General features: G+C 42.3%; 1 protein-coding gene and 1 long non-coding RNA gene across 7 annotated transcripts in view; one reads left to right on the forward strand and one right to left on the reverse strand.

Annotated features, from left to right (window-relative positions):
• Window positions 1–24,593, reverse strand: part of LOC109029726 (myocyte-specific enhancer factor 2) — a 428,152-nt gene that overhangs the window by 157,069 nt on the left and 246,490 nt on the right. The window contains exon 3 of one of the 6 annotated variants that reach the window (XM_072300136.1): window positions 1,385–1,471. The exons of the other annotated variants lie outside the window; for them this stretch is intronic. The gene's annotated coding sequence lies outside the window, so the exon portion shown is untranslated. The remainder of the gene's footprint in view (window positions 1–1,384; window positions 1,472–24,593) is intronic. 6 annotated transcript variants of the gene reach the window in all.
• The window catches only part of LOC140224544 (uncharacterized), a 192,120-nt gene that overhangs the window by 80,163 nt on the left and 87,364 nt on the right, over window positions 1–24,593 (forward strand). The gene's annotated exons all lie outside the window — the stretch shown is intronic.

Consider the following 24,593-nt stretch of genomic DNA (forward strand, 5'->3'; position numbering starts at 1 on the left):
TGTACATGAACCGGCTGGGTTTCTAGTCTAAGCGAATGAAAACGGAGGTTGTTTGGTTGTTTTCAGTTACACTTTTATCTCGGTTAACTGCTGCTGGTTCCCTCTCACACACACACACACACCCTCACCCTCACACACACACACACACACACACACACACACACACACACACACTATATATACTATATATATATATATATATATATATAATATTACAATACATTGTATAATTGTGTAGGATTAATTAATATATTTATCTATTCATTTATTAGTTCATCTTTTTTTACGAGGAAACATAGCGGAACTTCTTTGAAAAAGTGGCTAGTAAGATGATTTTGAAAACTTGTTCTAGCCTACTCTAAAGAGAGAATGAGACATCTCGGACAAATGATCAAATTTTGCACTATTTTATAGGAGGCGAATTGTTGTCTTTCGACTTGCCAAAGTAGAATTGAATATAGCTCCTTCTGGAAACTAAATTTTCTTACCTGTAAACTTGCAGCCCCTATAATTTGTTTCAATGTTTGAGGGGGTGGGGGGGGGGGGATTTTCGTGAAACACTCTTCGTGCTCTGCACATTAAGATAAGTAACCGACATTATGTTTTCATATGGGGGAGGAGAGCACGCAAAGTAACCTGAATAAGCGGTTCTGATTTTTTGGGTTAGTTTTTCTTCAGGTGACATGGACCAAATTCTTGGGTTAAAAATTTGCCACCTAACTGAAAAGCAGGCGAGGAGCACGAGGATAGCACTGGTGGTAGCTCAATCCGCTAGCCACTCGCGAGTCACAACCTCTGATTATGAGTGACATCGAGAAAACAAGAGTCAGCAAAACAGTTTCTTCATTCCCGAAAGTCTCATAGTAACCGACGATTTCGGTCGCTTTAACGAAAAATTAGGTCCATCAACCAAGTCTTTTAATTTAATCTGGCCGGAAAAAATAACTCAAAGTAACCATAAACAAGGTAAATTTTAATGGTATCGATAGCTCAATTTTAAATTCCAATGAACAAATTATAAGGTTCTTTTCCCCGTGATCGGTCACATTTAAAAAATATTCACCTGAAATTCTAAAGCGTTTGACAGAGGGATTTTGGAAGCATTCGCGAGTTTAGGAACCATTGGGTTGGAGGAGGATGGCTGCCAAGAGGCGTTGCCGTTAGGGTTGGAACAAACCCTCGGGATTTTTCCTAAACCTAACATAAGACGATGGAATTCCGACAGGGAAACTGGCAACATGCTCACCGGGAGCTCGTTCGAAAACCCCGCGGGGCCTGGGCCTGAGCCGGGGCCGCCCTGCGGGAGGGGCGAGGGCTGTATCGGAGATGCTAAGCGCAGCTGAAACTATATTTAGCTTAATTAGTGTAGCTCTTTGATACGTACCCTGTTGGTAAGTCGCGGAACGAGTCCGACCGCGCTGGGCTACGGTCGGCGGCTGAAACGCAGAAACACTGAAAGAGCTGCACATACCTGAAACAAGAGCGAAGGACAAATTGAGGCTGACACTGATCAAATCCATCCTATCGAGCGGCGAGTTACACAAAAGGGAACCTTTTTTCGAGCGTGCACCACGTTAGTAGTGTACGCTCTTTCCCGTCGTTTTGCATCGGGTGTGATACTGGTGTATCCATTATTGGTTAAGGCCCCCACTGCTCCATGGGAATCGGCGCCATTTATTGTGGCAGGAAGTAATACCTATTTTCTCAATCTTTTTTATGTATCATTTCTACCTTTTTTCTCCTAGTTTGTCCACTTTATGTAATGCCTGTAGGCTTGTCTTTGAGAAATTAATATCTTTACGTTTTAAAACTCTGCAACGTACTTTTATTTAATGACTCTTTCAAGGATCGTTCAAATTTTTAGTCGTCGGAGATCTAAAAAATTGTTCGGTACAAAGTGCCCCTTCACTAATGACCCCTACATTTTACTCCATGAAGACAAGTCATTATTACTCTATATAAAGCTGCTGTTCCCACTCACTATGCCCCCCCTAGATAAAAATTGGCCGAAGCGATTTCCTTTAAAATTGGTACACGCTTAGCTATTGTAATGAGGAGTTGATTAAAATTATTCCCACTCAAATCCGCTGCTTAGGACGCCCGCAAGAGCGAAAAGTTGTTTCTCCATATAGTATAACATTGGAGATACGCGGTTGTTAACGCGCATCGCGCCGAACAGGTTCAATCCTGTTGCGTGACGTCACTGCCTTAAAGACGAAATATAAGGTTTTAGGCGGTATTTTTCAACGAATTTTTGAGGAAATTGGTAAGCGGGGGTATTTTTCAACGGGGATCTCGAATTTTTGGTCGGATTTTCAAAATCTCAAAATCCAAGATGGCGGCCGTGGCCTATAATGCTAAGTCGGCTCCTGTTCGATCGATTTTCGTGAAACTCGGTATCCGGGGGTACTTTTCGACGGGAAACTCGAATTTTTTGTTAGATTTTCAAAATTTCAAAATCCAAGATGGCGGCCGTGGCCTAAAATGCTAAGTCGGCTCCTGTTCGATCGATTTTCGTGAAACTCGGTATCCGGGGGTACTTTTTGACGGGGATCTCGAATTTTCGGTCGGATTGTCAAAATCTCAAAATCCAAGATGGCGGCCGTGGCCTAAAATGCTAAGTCAGCTCCTGTTCGATCGATTTTCGTGAAACTCGGTATCCGGGGGTACTTTTCGACGGGGATCTCGAATTTTTGGTCGGATTTTCAAAATCTCAAAATCCAAGATGGCGGACGTGGCCTAAAATGCTAAGTCGGCTCCTGTTCGATCGATTTTCGTGAAACTCGGTATCCGGGGGTACTTTTCGACGGGAAACTCGAATTTTTGGTTAGATTTTCAAAATTTCAAAATCCAAGATGGCGGCCGTGGCCTAAAATGCTAAGTCGGCTCCTGTTCGATCGATTTTCGTGAAACTCGGTATCTGGGGGTACTTTTCGACGGGGATCTCGAATTTTTGGTCGGATTTTCAAAATCTCAAAATCCAAGATGGCGGACGTGGCCTAAAATGCTAAGTCGGCTCCTGTTCGATCGATTTTCGTGAAACTCGGTATCCGGGGGTATATTTCAACGGGAAACTAGAATGTTTGGTCAGATTTTCAAAATTCAAAAATTCAAGATGGCGGCCGTGGTCTAAAATGCTACATCGCTTCCTGATATCGATCGATTTTTGTGAAACTCGGTATTAGGAGGTGTATTTCGACGGGAAATTAGAATTTTAGGTCCGATTTTCAAAATTCAATAATCAAAAATGGCGATCGTGGTCTAAAATGCTACATAGCTTCCTGATATCGATCGATTTTTGTGAAACTCGGTATTAGGAGGTGTATTTCGACGGGAAATTAGAATTTTAGGTCCGATTTTCAAAATTCAAAAATCAAAAATGGCGATCGTGGTCTAAGTTGTTATCTTGGCTTCCGATCCATCGATTTTTGTGAAATTCGGCATTAAGAGGTGTATTTTGACGGAAAACTCGCATTTTTGGTCAGATTTTCATCATTTCCAAATCCAAGATGGCGGCCCCGCACGAAAACGCGGTCCGGACTCCTAGAACATCAATTTCTGTAAAACTTGGTGAAAAAGAAGATTAAGACATAGATGTTGTCTCCTCATCAATGTTAAAAACTGTGCGGGGCGGTGGCGGCTCGCGGAGCGAGTCGCAAGTTCGTCGCGAAGCGTAGAACTGGGGTCCAGGGGCACTCCCCGGCTAGACGTGTCAGCTCGCAAAGCGAGCTAATCACGACTAGTTTCTAATATAGATGTATGTTTCCTAGGTTACGCTCCACGTTTAGTTCAAAAGCGTCTTGCAGCGCTCTCTTCCGTCCGCGCAAAACCACTTTTACATATTGACGAGGTGCTACGGTGAACGCTCTCCAACGTCTTAACGTTGGGACCGTCGTCTTGTTTTTACTTGCACATAAAACACATATCTGTGAAAGGATGTTGATACTTTCTTGGTCAAGTATTAGTCCCTTATTGAATGTAATATTGCTCTCAAAGATTGGTCAATATCCTAGTAGAAAGGAGGCATACGCTTTTCAGTAATGTTCAGATTGAGTAACTTGGTATTTCATTCGCATCGAATCGATTTGAAAACGTCGATAGGATATTTACTCGAAAATCTTCCTATGAGAATAATTAGCGAGTGTTCAAGTAACGATAAAGCACGTGAAGACATTGTCAGAAAATACGCATACAAAGGGGGAAAAAGCAAGAAATGGGTGGACAAAGCTAAAAGGATCAAACACTAAATAGGCAAAACGTTTTGGGCCGTTACAGGCCCATTTTGAATTGTGAAACTGAGAAAATGAAAAGAAATCGAGTGGTGACTTAACCCCAGTCGTTTCAGTTCCAATCAGAGTTCCAATCATCCGAGGTAGATACAGAGGCTCCCGCCTACACATACCGACCTAATGCGAAATGTCGGTAGGCAACCCCTGCTACTGCTCATTTGCCCGCGAAATACGAACAGTAGTTTCAGTGTTTGGTGTTTTTGGCTTTGATAATACAATTCTTACCTCTTTTCTAAAGTGTTTTATTAATTAACTATGGAATTTATACAAGCCCTTATACAATCTGAGCGGCATTGCACAACTCACAGCCTAATAAGAAGGATCTTCGGGATTGGTGCAAGGCACTTTGGGCACGATCGATGTATTTTAAATCTTAACCATTAGGTGGATTCTTTTAGGAAAATCGAACTTTAAATCTTGAGATCAGTCATTCGGATCTGTTCGTGCCGCAAATAATTTTCCGCCATCTTTAAAATAAAGTTTAAAGTATACTGTTTCAAATAAACCATTGATAAGTTGCAGACAACAAGAACCGTCGGCAAATTACATATCTTTGTATTTAGTGAAGACAATGTAAACATTTAGGAGAAAAGAAACTAGGTAGAAAGGAGTGATTATTATGCTTGGATTTCAAACAGACGTTTTTTCTCCTTGGATGCATAGTACCAGTTAGCACACGTGCGAGTGCCTGTAGTGAAATCAGTGATCTTGGTTGGGTTTGGTTTGGTCACGCAACAAAACTAACTCCCAGGCAAAGCGGAGAGTATAACCGGTTACTAAAGGCGCTTGCAGCCGAAGTCGTGCTTTTAAAGTTGTTTACCACTATTACCTTTGCTATGACGATAAGAATTATTGCATTATGCTCTGATTATGACGATTTAAAAAGCATGCCACTTGCAAATTGACGGCGACTGCTGATTGCCTGCGACAAGTATATTGAAATCGGTTTCACATTTGAAACGCAGTACTTTTGACTTCATTTTGTGAATTTTTAACCTCGAACTTTTTAAATTTTTTAAATTTTTAGCTCTGAGACGATTTTAAAATGTTTTGCTTTTTTAATGAGTTGGTTGTAGGGAGACTCAAATTTGACTCTCCTTAGCGTTAAAACGCCGGGAGAAGTTGAGAGAGCCCCGGCCTCGGGCTGTGTACGTCGAAGACAAGAAATAAATAATAATAATAAAAACGCTGCACACCCTTTGCACGCTGCAGTAAATGCCATAGACAAATCCTACACGCCTTTGCGCCTCGCTTGTCACGATCTGAATGAAGAACAACCCTCAGATCCAGTTGCTGGCCAGTTAGAAGCATGGGTCTCCAAGCCGCTGCATGGACGGTTTTATCATTCAGTTGTTATCTGCACGAGAAATTACGCCAAATATATAATCAAAGACCCAAATGTAGCCGATGACACCTGCAGAAAATGCTGTAAGTCACCTGAAACAGTACAACATGTTATCGGAGCTTGTTCGGCCATGGCACAATTGGACTACCTTCAGAGGCACAACCAAGTCTGCAACATTCTACACCAGAATCTAGCCATGAAATACGAGCTTATCAATAGGGAAACGCCGTATTATAAATATACTCCAGAAGTTGTGCTAGAAAACGATAAATGCAAGCTCTATTATGATCGGACGGTAATCACTGATAAGACCACCCCACATAACAGGCCCGACATAATTCTGGTGAACAAAAGCCAAAGAATAGCCTGCCTGATGGATACAGCAATCCCCAATAATCACAATTTGCAGAAAACGCAACAAGAAAAAATAGAAAGGAACGTGGATCTAGGTAATGAAATTAAGGCCATGTGAAAGCTGCAAGGAGTCCGCATTGTTCCAATCGTAATCTCGAACACCGGTGTAATACCAACTAGAGTCCCTTTATACCCAGAGTTACGACAACTCACTTTTGGTTGGGCCAGGGTTGGGCTGAAAGTGGCCTAAAAAAAAATCCAATTCTGATTGGTTCTCGCTCATGGAGGCCGAAAGAGTGCACCAAGATGGCGGTACCTCGTAGGGAACAAGAACAATGAAAATATTACCGAATTGTGGTTTATCAAGAGTAAATTGTTATTTCCATCGGTTCAAAATGAAAATAGATCAAGAAATTATTCACAAACCAATCTCATTTTCTTTTTAATTGATCAATTTGTTGATGTTTGTTGTTTTTGTGTGACAGACATCGCAGGATTCCTGATCCTTATCCCTCAATATCGTTCGTTTGGGTGCACTCGTTTCGGCCTCCATGGCCAGCCAAGGCCGGCTGTCAGTCAGCTGATAATCGAGTTGTCGTAACTCTGGGTATAAAGGGACTCTAATACCAACCAAGCTGAGTGTTGCACTGAGACAATTGGAGGTCCATCAGGAGAACATCATGCAGAGAATGCAAAAAGCTGTAATTTCAAGCACGTGCAATATGGTGCGGAAATTTTTATCGCTCTAAAACAAAAGTATCTCATACACGCACATGTACATATATACATATAATAATATTTTTTAAAAAAAAAAAAAAAAAAAAAAAAAAAAAAAAAAAAAAAAAAAAAAATTCTATGATATACTAATAAGCACGTAGCATATAAAGTAGAGGTTCATGCCCTAGGCCCAGCCCGGCATGAACTGGGAAGCCACATACATTAGGGTGAAAATAAAAATAAATAAAAATAAATAATAATAATAATGATAATAATAATAATAATAATAATAATAATAATTAATAATAATAATAATAATGATAATAATAATCTCGGTGATGATGGACTGATAACTACCATAAAAAACCTTGCAAACTGGAAAGCACCCGGCCCAGATAAGATACAAAGCTTCTGGTTCAAAAAAATCCCTAGCATCCATAAGTACTAACAGCCGAGTACATTAAATTACTGACGGAAAGAATTCCCACCATGGCTGGCCAAAGGGACTACATATCTGATAGCAAAGAACAGAGAAACGGCAAATCCCAAAAACTATAGGCCCATAACCTGCCTCAACATAGCGTATAGATCTTCACGGCACTCTTGCCGGAAAAACGTACAAATACCTAGAAAGTGCCAAACTACTCCCTATAGAGCAGAAAGGGTGCCGCAAAGGAGCTAAAGTGCCTTGACCAACTCTTAATATCCAAAACCATCATTGAGGACTGCAGAAGAACAAGAAGAACTATCGATCGCATGGCTGACTACCAAAAAGCCTTCGACAGCATGCCTCACAGCTGGATCATCCGTGCACTGGAACTCATGGGAGTGCACCCGAATATAGTAAACGCCTGTAAGAACATGATGGAGCACTGGTCAACATGCATCCAACTAAGAGGAAAAACAGATACAATTATCACCTCTGAAATTAAAATAAGACGAGGAATCTACCAAGGAGACGCGTTCTCCCCGCTTCTGTTCTGCGTTGGATTAATACCCCTCTCTACACGACTAAACAACATGAACAATGGATATAACATCAAGGCAGGCCATAAACAACTGACGCACCTCCTGTATATGGATGATCTGAAACTGTTCAGCAGCAGCGACGAGAAACTGCAAAATCAACTCGAGACGGTGAAAGAATTCAGTGACGACATAGGTATGAAATTTGGCCTAGATAAGTGTGCCAAGGTAACCTTCAAGAAAGGTAAATACATCCACGGAGAAAACATGGATATAGACGTCGACACCAGCATCCGACAGTTAGACCCAGGTGAAACATACAAATACCTCGGAATGGAAGAAAGTACAGGTATCCAACATAAGACAATAAAAGAAAAGGTAAAGAGAGAATACATACGTCGAGTAAGAGCAGTACTAAAGACAGAGCTAACGGCAAAAAAACAAGATAACTGCAATCGGAGCGCTAGCCGTACCCGTTCTACAGTACGGATTGCAATTCTGAATTGGAAAATAAAAGAAATAAAAGCGCTAGACATAAAAACAAGAAAATGTCTGACAATGCATAAAATGCACCACCCATCCGCAGACGTTGACAGGCTATACGTGAGCAGAAAACTAGGAGGAGAGGACTTAGGCAAATTGAATCAACATACAAATCTTCCATCATCAATGCGAAGTACTACCTCCAGGAAAAAAAAAACGAAGACCCTTTTCTCAAAGCCGTATATGCCGTCAACCTTGCTCTAGACAAAGACCACATTGCGAAAGAAGCAAACAAGTTTGAAGCCGAGCTCGGAGAAAACTTTGAAGTGGCCCCCATAAACAGCAGGAAGCAAAAAAATCAAAAAAAATCTCAGAAAGCATCAGAACCAAATGGAAAGGAAAGATCATGCACGGGCAGTATCCACTGATGCTAGAAAATGACTCTATCGAGAGTAATCTCTCTACCATCTGGCTCAGTAAAGGTGTACTAAAAGCAGAAACAGAGAGCCTAATTGTAGTGGCACAGGATCAAGCCTTAAACACAAGGTACCGAGAGAGGAAAATCCACAAGAAACATGTGAATAGCAAATGCAGAATCTGTCACCAGTTCGAAGAAACCATTGAGCACATAACATCAGGTTGCCCAATTCTAGCCCAAAAGGACTATATCGAGAGACACACAGAGTATGCACCCAACTTCACTACAGCCTCTGCAAAGAATATGGAATCGAAGTCGACGCAGATAAATGGTATGAACACAAACCGAAAAACACTGCAACAACCAGAGATGGAGAGACAACGATCCTGTGGAACTTCCCTATCAGAACCGATAGAACTGTTGAGGCAAACAGACGGACATCATCCTACGTAGGAAAGGCCAAACGTGTCTGCTGATTGACGTCTCTATCCCAGCAGACAGGAACATCACAAAAAAGGAAGCTGAGAAGAAACTAAAGTATAAAGACCTAGAGATCAAAATCAGTAGGATGTGGAAGACCAAAACCCGAATCATACCCTTTGTGATAGGAGCTACCGGAGCAGTCTCTAAAGACTGGACTAAACTGAAGAACGAAATCCCTGGGAAACATTCCCTAGTATTGGCCAGAAGTCTGCTGTGTTAGGCACTGCCAGAATCCTCCGGAAGGTCTTAAGCTAGGTGGAGCAGCGCGAATACACCTAGAACGTTCCCACACACCAAAAACACCCCTACCACCTACCACCTCAGGAAAGAAACCTTTAGGCAGGCGTCCTCCAGACACCTACCCTGCCTCGGTTCCTAAAACAGGTATCTTAGTCCGTGACGAGCCACCCCCCAAGGGGGAGTGAAATAACCACCACCCGGCCACCCAAACCACAAACAGCCTCATACCTAGGAGCATTGTTTGCCCCTGTGTGAGGGCTTAAAGCAACCCAGCAAAGCTGGTGACAGCAGTGAATATGAAAAATAATAATAATAATAATAATAATAATAATAATAATAATAATAATAATAATAATAATAATAATAATAATAATAATAAATCTGCAGGGAGGACTGCCTATGGTCTGGGGTATTGACGCACCTCCTTTCCCGAGTTACTCTGGACGCACACTCTATGTGCCAAGGAGTACTTAATGAAAAGCCCAACCCGGGGTGTTATGCGAACCGTGCCCATCGGGTCCCTTGGCACCAGGGCGCTTATGTTGGTGTCGACCTACGGAGCCCTGGGATACCAGGCGCCCTCCCAGAGTTAATATAGCCTTACCCGGAAAGAGGTTACGGTGGACCCTCTTAAATCCTCATCTTACTCGTGGGAACAAATATGGAAACGCGCAACTCTAAAGCAAGAAAAACCCAAAACTACAAAGGAAAAACCGACCGAACCGATGATAATGCAGAAGAATTGACTCAGGTCTCTGGGACAACACGGAAAAGAACGCAGAAACAGCAGAATCAGCTGAATCAAACACCACAGGCCCAAAGCCCACCACCAACTAGCCCGGCCGGTAAGAACACAAACGCACAGCGTAGGCAAGCAACAGAGCGAGTGAAGTGGACCACAGAAGAGTATAAAGAAATAATATGGTGCTACTGGTACATCAAAGAGAGCACTCAAAGCTGCAATATAAACGCCAACTATGACCTCTGGAGAAAAAGGAATCCGAACACCCGCCCGCATATCGATGCAAACAAGCTCGCCACACAAAGACGATTCATTGCGAAAAACCAAAAACTAAGTGAGGCACAAATTGAAGAAATCAAAGCTGATGCAGCCGCAAACCTAGCAACACAATGTGAACTGGGTGTCACCAGAAAAACCCAAAATACCAATAACAACCAAAACTCCCCTACCACAATGAATAATGCAGCCAACCACATCCAGAGAGTACAATGGACCGAAGAGGAATACAAAGAAGTCATATGGTGCCATTGGTTTGTTAAGGAAAACACGGGCATCCACAACATAAAGGCCACCTACGAGCTATGGAGGCAACGAAACCCTAATGCCCGCCTGCATCTCAACGCTAATAAGCTAGCCACGCAACGAAGATACATCGAGAACAAGAAAAAACTAACCGAACAACAGCTTCAAGAAATTAAAGACGATGTTCACTCCACCATAGAAGCATCCACTGACCAACACACAACTGAAAGCTCACCAGGTGATGCCACAAACGACGAGAATCGCCCGTCGAGACGGAATGATCCAACTGACACCAGGGAATCAGAGTCAACGCCAAACACACCTCAAACCAACGAAACTCCCAGAAGAAGTAAGCAGCTAAGAATACCATCTCCAGAACCAGAACACGAAACAACTCCCCAAGAGCAGAACACGGCGAGCACACTAGAAACAACGACCTCTACATCAAAGCTAAGAAGCGTGTATCAAGAAGTTCTCGAGATGAATCTGGAAGAAAGAGAGCCGATAAGGAAAATAAAGGGGGCGAAAAAAGACCAAGAAATCATCATGCGAACTAACAATGAAGTACAAAATATGCTTGAGAGCGAAGAAAATCTCGACCTGTGGAAAATCAACTGCTTGCTCTACGCTGCAGCCCTCACAATCAGTGACGAGTCGAACGGCCCAAAAGGAACTAAAATGAACAAGAAAGAAAGTAAGCCCCTATGGCAAAAAAGAATTGAGTTCAGAATCCAAGATCTGAGGAGGAACCTTTCAGTACTAGCTAACTTCAAAATAACGAGCAAGGAAAAAGGACAACAGACAACCCACAAAGTCCAGTCAATCCTGGATAAATACACCGCGGAAGGAGAAGAAAGCAGTATAGACAATGTAATGGAGCAACTGAGGCAACGTATTGCTGTCTTTAGCCAAAGAATAAGAAGATACCAGAAAAGATCAAATCAATTCTCTCACAACAGAAGCTTCGAAACCAACTGCAAAAGCTTCTACAGGAACATCAAAGGTGACTCCTCCGACATCGGTGAAACCCCAGAGAAAGAAAAGGTAGAAGAGTTCTGGAAAGGAATCTACGAAGTCCCTACTCAGCACAACTCGGAGGCTGGGTGGATCAAAGACTCAGAGGTCACGAACAACAAAATGGAATGGACAGATCTCGGTGATGATGAACTGATAACTACCATAAAAAACCTTGCAAACTGGAAAGCACCCGGCCCAGATAAGATACAAAGCTTCTGGTTCAAAAAAATCCCTAGCATCCATAAGTACCTAACAACCGAGTACAATAAATTACTGAACGGGAAAGAATTCCCACCATGGCTGGCCAAAGGGACTACATATCTGATAGCAAAGAATAGAGAAACGGCAAATCCCAAAAACTATAGGCCCATAACCTGCCTCAACATAGCGTATAAGATCTTCACGGCACTCTTGGCCGGAAAAACGTACAAATACCTAGAAAGTGCCAAACTACTCCCTATAGAGCAGAAAGGGTGCCGCAAAGGAGCTAAAGGGTGCCTTGACCAACTCTTAATATCCAAAACCATCATTGAGGACTGCAGGAAGAACAAGAAGAACCTATCGATCGCATGGCTGGACTACCAAAAAGCCTTCGACAGCATGCCTCACAGCTGGATCATCCGTGCACTGGAACTCATGGGAGTGCACCCGAATATAGTAAACGCCTGTAAGAACATGATGGAGCACTGGTCAACATGCATCCAACTAAGAGGAAAAACAGATACAATTATCACCTCTGAAATTAAAATAAGACGAGGAATCTACCAAGGGGACGCGTTCTCCCCCCTTCTGTTCTGCGTTGGATTAATACCCCTCTCTACACGACTAAACAACATGAACAATGGATATAACATCAAGGCAGGCCATAAACAACTGACGCACCTCCTGTATATGGATGATCTGAAACTGTTCAGCAGCAGCGACGAGAAACTGCAAAATCAACTCGAGACGGTGAAAGAATTCAGTGACGACATAGGTATGAAATTTGGCCTAGATAAGTGTGCCAAGGTAACCTTCAAGAAAGGTAAATACATCCACGGAGAAAACATGGATATAGACGTCGACACCAGCATCCGACAGTTAGACCCAGGTGAAACATACAAATACCTCGGAATGGAAGAAAGTATAGGTATCCAACATAAGACAATAAAAGAAAAGGTAAAGAGAGAATACATACGTCGAGTAAGAGCAGTACTAAAGACAGAGCTAACGGCAAAAAACAAGATAACTGCAATCGGAGCGCTAGCCGTACCCGTTCTACAGTACGGATTTGCAATTCTGAATTGGAAAATAAAAGAAATAAAAGCGCTAGACATAAAAACAAGAAAATGTCTGACAATGCATAAAATGCACCACCCATCCGCAGACGTTGACAGGCTATACGTGAGCAGAAAACTAGGAGGACGAGGACTTAGGCAAATTGAATCAACATACAAATCTTCCATCATCAATGCGAAGTACTACCTCCAGGAAAAAAAAAACGAAGACCCTTTTCTCAAAGCCGTATATGCCGTCAACCTTGCTCTAGACAAAGACCACATTGCGAAAGAAGCAAACAAGTTTGAAGCCGAGCTCGGAGAAAACTTTGAAGTGGCCCCCATAAACAGCAGGAAGCAAAAAATCAAAAAGAAAATCTCAGAAAGCATCAGAACCAAATGGAAAGGAAAGATCATGCACGGGCAGTATCCACTGATGCTAGAAAATGACTCTATCGAGAGTAATCTCTCTACCATCTGGCTCAGTAAAGGTGTACTAAAAGCAGAAACAGAGAGCCTAATTGTAGCGGCACAGGATCAAGCCTTAAACACAAGGTACCGAGAGAGGAAAATCCACAAGAAACATGTGAATAGCAAATGCAGAATCTGTCACCAGTTCGAAGAAACCATTGAGCACATAACATCAGGTTGCCCAATTCTAGCCCAAAAGGACTATATCGAGAGACACGACAGAGTATGCACCCAACTTCACTACAGCCTCTGCAAAGAATATGGAATCGAAGTCGACGCAGATAAATGGTATGAACACAAACCGAAAAACACTGCAACAACCAGAGATGGAGAGACAACGATCCTGTGGAACTTCCCTATCAGAACCGATAGAACTGTTGAGGCAAACAGACCGGACATCATCCTACGTAGGAAAGGCCAAACGTGTCTGCTGATTGACGTCTCTATCCCAGCAGACAGGAACATCACAAAAAAGGAAGCTGAGAAGAAACTAAAGTATAAAGACCTAGAGATCGAAATCAGCAGGATGTGGAAGACCAAAACCCGAGTCATACCCTTTGTGATAGGAGCTACCGGAGCAGTCTCTAAAGACTGGACTAAACTGAAGAACGAAATCCCTGGGAAACATTCGCTAGTATTGGCCCAGAAGTCTGCTGTGTTAGGCACTGCCAGAATCCTCCGGAAGGTCTTAAGCTAGGTGGAGCAGCGCGAATACACCTAGAACGTTCCCACACACCAAAAACACCCCTACCGCCTACCACCTCAGGAAAGAAACCTTTAGGCAGGCGTCCTCCAGACACCTACCCTGCCTCGGTTCCTAAAACAGGTATCCTAGTCCGTGACGAGCCACCCCCCAAGGGGGAGTGAAATAACCACCACCCGGCCACCCAAACCACAAACAGCCCTCATACCTAGAGCATTGTTTGCCCCTGTGTGAGGGCTTAAAGCAACCCAGCAAAGCTGGTGACAGCAGTGAATATGAAAAAATAAATAATAATAATAATAATATATAAAAAAAATAAATAAATAATAATAACTTGACTAATAATAATAATTGACTTGTTACCGAGAAAGCTGGAGAACTGGGTAGGTAAACCGCTACATGGCCGCCACGTCAACCTGGTGCAGCAAGAGCATGTGAATCAGGCTAAGTCATATCTATGGCTCACGAAGGGACAGCTTTACCCAGAGACGGAGGGGTTCGCAATTGCTATCCAGGATCAGGTAATTGGTACGAGGAACTATAGGAAGTATATCACGAAGGAAAAACACAGGTAGCGACAAGTGTAGAAGATGCAATGCGGCCCCCGAAACAATAGATCATATCACTTCTGCCTGTGCTCAGCTTGCGGCGAAGGAATATACGGAGCGTCATGACACCATGGGAAAAATAGTGTATCAAGCCTTGGCAAGTAATTGCGATCTGTTGGAGAATCCGGAACCTTACTATCGGTATAATCCGCCACCTGTACTTGAGAATCAGCGATATCGCCTGTATTGGAACAACCCAGTCCTAACTGATAGGATGGTTATGGCTAATAGACCTGACGTCATCTTGATAGATACACAGGCGCGTGTTGTGCAGCTCTTGGATTTTAGCATCCCTAACGGACACAATTTGTTGTCGAAGTATGAGGAAAAGATATCAAAATATATGCCTCTCTCTGTGGAAATTAAGAGAATTTGGGCCATGGACATTGTCTATATTAGGCCTATTATCATGTCCGTCACAGGAGTCGTACCGGAGAGCCTAATTAAACACCTAAAAGAGCTGAAACTCCCGGATCACCTTCTCCACACCATGCAGAAGTCAGTTATTCTCAGCACCTGCAATATAGTTCGGAGTTTCCTTAACATGGAATAGTCCCCTCTCTTTCATCTCTCTAATTTCTATTTTGGTTTGTAGTTTTCTATTCTTGAAAATCTTAATTGTTAGGGCATAAACAGGACCCAAGACTCTAGTCTTTGACTCGTCTTGGGCTCTTAATACCAGGAAAAATCCTGTGAAGGAAAAAAAAAAAAAAAAAAAAAAAAAAAAAAAAAAAAAAAAAAAAAAAAAAATAAAAATAATAATAATAATAACTATAATAATATAAACTTCATCTCGACACTCTAAAGCAAAGGCTGAAAGTTCAAGCGGCTAGACTAAAAAGGTACAAAAAGTGTTACCAGCGCCGGAAAGATAACGAATTATTTCAGCGCAGTGAAAATGTCTTCTATCGAAAGTTGGAAAGCACTGGAAGCAATGAGCCCTTAGCTGAAGTGCCATCTGAAGAAGATCTAGAGCGGTTTTGGCGGGATCTTTGGTCGAATGCGAAGTTTCATAACAACGAGGCACCGTGGATTCAGGACGAAGAAAATGCGTTTAACCACGTCCAGTATCCGGATGAATTTCAAATCACAGCTGCTGACGTGAAAGAGTCACATTTCGTTCCTTCAATTGGAAGGCTCCCGGTCCTGACCGAATTCAGAACTTCTGGCTGAAAAAGCTAACATGTGTACATGCTCACTTAGCTAAGTCCATCCAGGATGTTGTCACCCATCCAAATAAGATGCCAAAGTTCTTGACGGAAGGGGTCACGTATGCTAAGTACAAGGACGGGGATCCTAAGGATCCCTCGAACTACCGACCCATTACTTGCCTCTCCACTCTTTATAAGGTCATTACTTCAATCATTTGCCAGCATATTGATAGGCACGTTCGGAGGTGGGGAGTCATGAGTGAAGAGCAAAAAGGGTGTCGTAAGGGAAGCCTCGGTTGCAAGGAACAGCTTACTATTGACTCGGTTGTCCTGAAGCAAGCGGAGAAGGAACACCGAAATCTACATGTAGGGTACATTGATTATAAAAAGGCATTCGATTCAATTCCTCATAGTTGGCTGCTTCGTGTCCTGAACATCTACAAGGTCCACCCGGTAATTGTGAAGTTTTTGGAGGGTGTAATGACCACTTGGCGCACGCGAGTAGTCGTCAGTGGCTCTAGTAGTCCTACAGTAACGGGCGTAATTTTGATCAAGCGTGGAATTTTCCAAGGGGACGGCCTTAGTGCCCTATGGTTCTGTCTGGGGCTTAACCCGCTTTCGAATCGTGTTAGTAGAGAAAATCTGGGGTTTTCCTTGCGTCTTGGTGGGGAGGAGATCCACAAGGTCAGTCACTTACTGTATATGGATGACATTAAGATCTATGCCTCTAAGAAAGACCATCTTAGGCAGCTCCTTGGTATCGTGGAAGGAGTAAGGGAGGATATTTGTATGGAATTCGGAGTACAAAAGTGTAAAACGCTTCATGTTGAGAGAGGCATCATTATTGAGGAGGAAGGCATTGATACCAACTCTGGAAATGTTATTGGAACGCTTTCCGCTGATGAACTTTATAAGTATTTAGGTATGCTGCAAAACCTAGGCATCAAGAAGGATAAAGTTAAAGAACGCCTCACCGCCTTATTTGTCAGTCGTCTCAAAGCGGTGCTAAATACCTCACTAAATTCCAAGAACATGACCAAAGCAATTAACACTTACGTTATAGCCGCCCTTTCCTACTCGTTTGGTATTGTCCCTTGGTCAGACACTGAATTGGAAGGTCTGAACAGGACCATAAGAACGTCCTTAACCAAGTTGGGCAAGCATCATCCAAAAGCTGCAATTGAGCGGGTTAACATCCCCAGAAGAGAGGGTGGAAGAGGTATCCTTGACTTGCGAGAGGCATTTCATGGTCAGATTTGCATGCTCCGAAATCACTTTCTAAGTAGGGAGGATAGTACTTTGCATGTTGCAATATGCCGCGTTGATAAGTCTTACACGCCCCTCCGAATAGCTGCGCATAACCCTGAAGAGCAGCAGGCGTTTGACTTGTTACCGAGAAAGCTGGAGAACTGGGTAGGTAAACCGCTACATGGCCGCCACGTCAACCTGGTGCAGCAAGAGCATGTGAATCAGGCTAAGTCATATCTATGGCTCACGAAGGGACAGCTTTACCCAGAGACGGAGGGGTTCGCAATTGCTATCCAGGATCAGGTAATTGGTGCGAGGAACTATAGGAAGTATATCACGAAGGAAAACACAGGTAGCGACAAGTGTAGAAGATGTAATGCGGCCCCCGAAACAATAGATCATATCACTTCTGCCTGTGCTCAGCTTGCGGCGAAGGAATATACGGAGCGTCATGACACCATGGGAAAAATAGTGTATCAAGCCTTGGCAAGTAATTGCGATCTGTTGGAGAATCCGGAACCTTACTATCGGTATAATCCGCCGCCTGTACTTGAGAATCAGCGATATCGCCTTTATTGGAACAACCCAGTCCTAACTGATAGGATGGTTATGGCTAATAGACCTGACGTCATCTTGATAGATAAACAGGCGCGTGTTGTGCAGCTCTTGGATTTTAGCATCCCTAACGGACACAATTTGTTGTCGAAGTATGAGGAAAAGATATCAAAATATATGCCTCTCTCTGTGGAAATTAAGAGAATTTGGGCCATGGACATTGTCTATATTAGGCCTATTATCATGTCCGTCACAGGAGTCGTACCGGAGAGCCTAATTAAACACCTAAAAGAGCTGAAACTCCCGGATCACCTTCTCCACACCATGCAGAAGTCAGTTATTCTCAGCACCTGCAATATAGTTCGGAGTTTCCTTAACATGGAATAGTCCCCTCTCTTTCATCTCTCTAATTTCTTTTTTGGTTTGTAGTTTTCTATTCTTGAAAATCTTAATTGTTAGGGCATAAACAGGACCCAAGACTCTAGTCTTTGACTCGTCTTGGGCTCTTAATACCAGGAAAAATCCTGTGAGGGGGAAAAAAAAAAAAAGAAAAAAAGAAAAAAAAAAAAAAATAATAATAATAATAATAATAATAATAATAATATTCATGGAACAACTGAGAACTCACATCAGCTCATCAAGCACGCTCATTGAAAAGCAATAGAATATTTTTCCAGACGACATCTCCACCTTGCAGCACGAGGGCCTTAAAAAGAAATGTGGCAAGGACGGCGCGGGAATAAAGCGTCACGTGACTCACCTGGCGAGAGGCAGACGATTCAAAGATTGACTGCCACGAGGAAGAACTCCAAGAATACGAATTCTAGAGCGAGCGTGCCGAGAAGAACGAGGATCAAAATGAAAAGCCACGACCATTCCACATCCATCGTCCCCGACTCGACGTTCAACGACTGATTGAGGAAAAACGGCAAACCCGGAAACCGTCCGGATTTCCTTGATATTTTAGCCTGACCCAACGAAAGTCTTACCGAAAATGAAACTCCGAATCGTTCCCCAATGTCATCGATATCGATATTGATAGTCGACAAGTCCCCCTTTTGGAAGTCACTTTCTACTCGGATGAGCTACGTCGGAGATCCCGTTTGATTTTAAAGTTGAAGTCCCTAGATAATTAAACCTTTATAATACATGTTACTTGATGAGCGGATTTAGTAATTTCTTATTATGTATTCTTGAAAACTGGAGAGTACACATACTTCACAGGAATTTCCTCCCACAGGAATTTTTTTAACGATATCAACCCATGAAAACGAGTTAAAAAATTGCGTGTTTTGACACGGCGATAATCGCCGTATGTATCTAGGCCTTTGGAGCTCAAAATACACAACTTCTAACTCGTTAAATTCCTGTGAACTATGTGCACTCTTAGGTTTTCAAAAATGCAATAATACGAAATTACTGAGCAAGCTAATCGAGCTCACCAGGGAGGGGTCAGTTGAACTAGTCCCGGAATCTTATATTAATGATCTTAGATTATCGATCAGTAAACAGTTAGTATCAAGATCTGTGCAAGCACCAAGCTCCCAAATCCAATGTTAAAGCAGATATCGCCTTTCAGGAAACACGTGGTTTGACGAAACCCGCCGCGTTTTAGCAAATCATGGTTTCTTCCACTTCATACTTCGTGTTATTGGAGCAACCAGTACAAGTGTATGTATCGCTACCTGATGAATCAACAGTGGAAGAAAACCATGGTATTTACTATCGCGGTTGATGACGCAGCCCCCCGATACCCCCGACAATCCCGATTTTTCTGCACTGAAAAAAAAAAAAAAAAAAAAAAAAAAAAAAAAAAAAAAAAAAAACTCCGGCCGTAGAGGCAAAATTAACGGCATTGCGGGCTACACAGACACATTGTCCGTGTTCTAGGCTCAGAGGCTCATGTGTAAATAGCTCGTAACTTTTTTTTCAGTGTAGTATTTCAGGACTGTGGACACCCTACATAATCAATGCGTATTTCGAACGCAGCATTTGCAGTTATCAATCGCAAATTTCCTGCGAAGGACTGAATACGGCTAATTTTTTTCCCTGTTTCAATAATCGAGCATTAGACGCAAATAAACTGGATCTTCGGTGAAGAGTTGTTCATTATTTGTGATTTAGCTAAACTAAGCATTTCCAAGGTAGGGTAAAAGGGGGAAAGAGGGCGAGAGGCAAGGAGGGGGAGGGAGGGAAGGAGGGGAGAGGTAAGGAGGGGGAGCGGTGGGGGGAAATAGTGAGACCAAGGACCAAGGAGATCCACCCTCGGAAGGGACAATGGGAGAAACGGAGGGAGGAGGGACTGGATCGGGTGGGATTCTCGAGTCGATTCCGGGCACGCACTTTCCAAACCTCACTTTAACCACGTGTTCCTTACCTCACTTTAACCACGTGTTCCTAACCTCACTTTAACCACGTGTTCCTAACCTCACTGTCACCACGTGTTCCTAACCTCACTTTAACTACGTGTTCCTAACCTCACTGTAACCACGTGTTCCTAACAAAGGCAAATAGAGACCGAGCACAATGGATTTTCAGTGAGGCACATCTGATTCTCGCGGATTCAACATAACAACGGTCATCATATTTCTGATTTCGCCTTATGTTGACTGGTGCTGGTCGGCTGCTGGCATTATGGCGATTTGTATAGGTACATTCTTCCTAATCAATTTCAAAGTAGAAAATTTTCCAAGTCTTCCTTTGAAACTCTTCCAAATTGTCATAAAATGAATTATTGCTAAGTAAATAATTAATTCGCCCCTTCTACTCAACATTTGTGATAATTTCGGTGGTTTAACTTCATGTAGTGAGAAACAGATTCCTGGAGACCACGGCCTGGGCCTCAGATTGCTCTATTTCCTAATGGATAATTATTTTACTTATCGAAATGTTCGTTGACTGTAAATTGTGTATACTTTTTTCAGAATAATTTTCTTTAAATAAGTAATTCTGTCTCCTAAAATCCTATACCGAATGCATTGAAAGCGGAGCGTTACGACTACGAAGTGTCGATATGTGTTTTTGAGGAGCCGTGTAAATGAAACGGTTGGCTAAGTCTGTGGGCAGTACAAATTCTTTTGCGTGTGAAAAATGACTAAATGTCCAGAATTCTAAACATCTGACCGTATCTCAAGTACCTGAAGGAAATGTCGGTCAGGTCAGAGTTTGTGAGTCCTTGGAAGCAGTTAATGAAATTCTCCTACGAACTTAACAATTTCGCTCATGAAAGTTTGGCAAAGGAGAAAGGTAAACCAACAATAAGTAGTGCGGGCTTCAAATCATCGCCTGTTCTCGTCAAGAAGTAGACGCGAAGCATTATGAAAAAGATACATACTGTAAATAAGCTGTCACATTTCTTTCTTGAAAGGCGCCTGTTCAAACTAAACTTAGTTTCTTGATTTCTGAATGATGAACGAACCTTTAAGGGTCGAAATAGCACGAATTTGATCTATAAGTTGTAAGAGAGCAACCTGGTGAGATCCTCTTTCCTTTGGTTGAGTTACACATTTGTCAAATATTACATTAGTATTAGTTGCATCCAGTACCACAATTTACAAGTATTTGATGTGTTTCCTCATCGAAATGAGCGAGGAAAAAACATATACTTTTATTTTCACCGAATTAATTAGAGTTTTACTGCCAAATAAGCTAGCAAATGTTAACGGTTAAGCTACTTTATTAGTTTCACGACTCCAAATTGTAGGAATTCTAAGGCAAAGTTGATAACGTATACATAATTCCTCATTTAGTGCAAAGTGGAAGTACTCCATGATGGTGGTGGAAGAGACAATTTTGATAAGAGTGGGAGAAAAATCAGGAAGAAAAGTTCATAAAAAAATCTCACGAACTCCATCAGATGATGAGCACTTCACCCTCCAAGCATTTGTCACACTAAAGAGTTATGGACTAATACTTATAAGCATAATATGATGGATCTGAGTAGTTCCTTACTTACCAAACTTTAATGAGCAAAGTTGTTAAGTACGTAGGAGAATTTCATTAACTGCTGCCAAGGATTCACAAACTCTGACCTACGGTTAGATGTTTAGAATCCTGGACATTCAGTTATTTTCCACACACCAAAGAATTTGTACTTCTTACGGGCTTCTCCAACAGTTTCATTTACATGGCTCCTCAACAATACATATCGACACTTTGCTTGCAGCCATAACGCTCCGCTTTCAATGCAGTACATCAGACTTAGGGATAGGGTGTTGAAGACATCAAACATTTGATCCACGCTTATCAATTAATACTTATCATAATGAGCAGATTATGACATAGACAGTAAATGTTTTTCATCAAATTTCATTACAGTGTATCTGTGAGACTGGCAGTGCTGTTGTGATCAGGTTCTTGACAGATCTCTTATAGTTAAAATATCTCTATCTTGCAGCAAAATATGGAGGTTAATAGATTGAGAAGTTGATCACAAGGTATTAATACTGTCTAAAAAAAATAATACACCATTTAAAGTCAAAGGACATTTTGATAACTAAAATTATCTATTAGGAAGTTGAAAAATCTGAGGACCAGGCTTAGAGTCTCGAGGAAACTGCTTCTCATTACATGAAGTGAAACCACCAAAGGTATCACAAATGTTGAGTAGAAGGGGTGAATTAATCATTTACTTAGTAATAAGTCATTTTATGACAATTTGAAAGAGCTCAAAGGAAAACTTGGAAAATTTTCTGCTTTGAATTTGATTAGCAGGAATGTAACAAATCGCCATGTTGCCAGCAGCTAACCAGCACCAGTCAACATTAGGCGAAATCAGAAAAATGATGACCGTTGTTTTGTTGAATCCGCGAGAAATAGATCTGCCTCACTAAAAATACATTGGCAGGAACAGGGCGTGCTCGGTCTCTGTTCGTCTCTGGTTCCTAACCTCACTTTAACCACGTGTTCCTGACCTCACCTCAATCGAGCTTTCCTAACCTTACTTTGACGACGTTTTTCTTCCTGCACTATATCTGCATGTTCCTGACCTCACTTTAACCACAGGTGGGTAGCGTCGTCCGAGCGCCAGATTACTACACCCGATCCGCGACGTTTCGTCTGAAAAATTCCAATACTCGCGAAACAAACGAGCTTTTGCGAGTCACCGATGAGTTTTCGTTGACCCCTTGACTACTTTCCGTTGACTCGCGGTTGATTTTCCGCTGTGTTAAGGATGCCTGCGGAAAGTCAAGGGACCGCGATCACAGACGCCACGCAGTATATCGAATTGGAACGGTTCCGTTGATCGGACGATTACTTGGCGGTGATAATGGCACACTGGCCGGACATTAACAATTCCGCGAGAAAACCGTCCCTTCGCCCCCGGCTCCCGACGTTCTCCACTCAGCAACAGTTGCCAGATGGTAGCGAAAAATCACTTCTGCTTTCCGGTCAAACACTATGGAATGGATAGACTTTGAAAGGAGAGACATTGAAGCGATGGATCGATACGTAGAAGAACCGAAAAAAAATCGGCCGTCGTAACCGAGGTTTATGAACATAAAAACCGAACTTCGATTCAAGAAACCGATGTTGTTGGCCAAATTTACCGAGGCACGTATACTTCTTATCGAAGACGACGGTCATCTAAACCGATCGGTTGCTAGGATAGAAAAGTTGCATTATATCAGCGGGAACCTCGGTGAGCCATTCAGTTCGGTCCTTTTGGGGTAAGTTATGATGTCCGCATATAATCAGGATTGCAAGCTCAGTGAACTTTTAAAATCCTCTGGCTTTTGCAGCGGTGCTTCTGACTGTGCACGTCTATATTCTTTGACTATTCTCTAACGACACATTCAAAGAAAAAGAATCCCAGATAAACGGCACAAATCTTTGCATTTTTAAAAAACGTGAATAAAAAATAAAAAAAAATCCATGAGAGCACTACCAAAATTTCCCAAGTGTCCATTCCTGAATTCCCTGATTCTCCTTGCTCTTATAAACGGGTATCCTTCACTTCACAAGCCAAAGCTCCCAAATAATTTTACCAGCCAATTATATAGTGCAATTCTCTTTTCATCACTAGAAATAGAAACATTCTCTGTCCGTGGTCAGAAACCCTGACTTTCTTGGTTTTTCATTGTTCCCTCACTAGTTTTAGTTTTCTTGACGCTCGGAGCCTGCGCTAGGGTGGAGAATTTTACCTCGCATGCTCTCGATATTGAGACATCAGCGACGAGTCGATCCATCGATGGTTTCATGGCTCATCATGGCAACAAGGCGCCGGGCGGTAATTGTAAGAAGCGTGACGCAAAACAAAGCGAACAATGCCCTCCGTGCTCGTCATAACTACCACAGGAGGACGGTGTCAATCAAAGTTCCAGGCAAAGCGACACACTACGCTGCAGGCACCTAATTATTGTTTTCCCACTTATAAAATGGACGGGGTTCGACTCGACGCTAAATTAATTATTGACAGCAACGCAACGTGAAGATGAGAGTTGATTTGTTGTCTCAGTCGTTCGAAAATGTTTGGCGTCACCGGCACTGAAAAAAATTGGCCTCCGGCCAATTTATGCGCCCCCCCCCCTCAATGGTGCGAGGTCGCACAAGACTTTCTCGCTTTTGCCGGCGCTCATGGCTGACATAGACACTTTTACTGGGTTATTTAGAAAAATACTGCCAATTCCACAAAATCATGAAGTTCGATTGGAATTCTGATAGAACGATAATGGTTTTGAAATTTTTTATCAATCCACTAAACTTTATCGTACATCTCTTCACGTAATGTAATGAATTCATATATTCAGAAACCAGAAACGACGTGTCGATAATAAAAGGCATCTTCAAATATATAATTGATTAATGATGCCTTCTAGTGAAGACGGCGATCCTTAACAATCTTAGCTACTTTACAATACATTAGGATCTATTGGATTCATTGACGTCATAATTTAGAAACGATTATACAGGGTGATCCAAAGGTCCCTTCCACCCCCTCTAACTTTTTACCTAATTGAGGTAAAGATTTGAAACTTGGAGGATGTTCCTAGGTCAAAGGGAGCTACTTTTTTGCCCCCCTAAAA

Source organism: Bemisia tabaci, chromosome 1 (genome assembly GCF_918797505.1).
Source record: "Bemisia tabaci chromosome 1, PGI_BMITA_v3".
NCBI classification, from domain to species: domain Eukaryota; kingdom Metazoa; phylum Arthropoda; class Insecta; order Hemiptera; family Aleyrodidae; genus Bemisia; species Bemisia tabaci.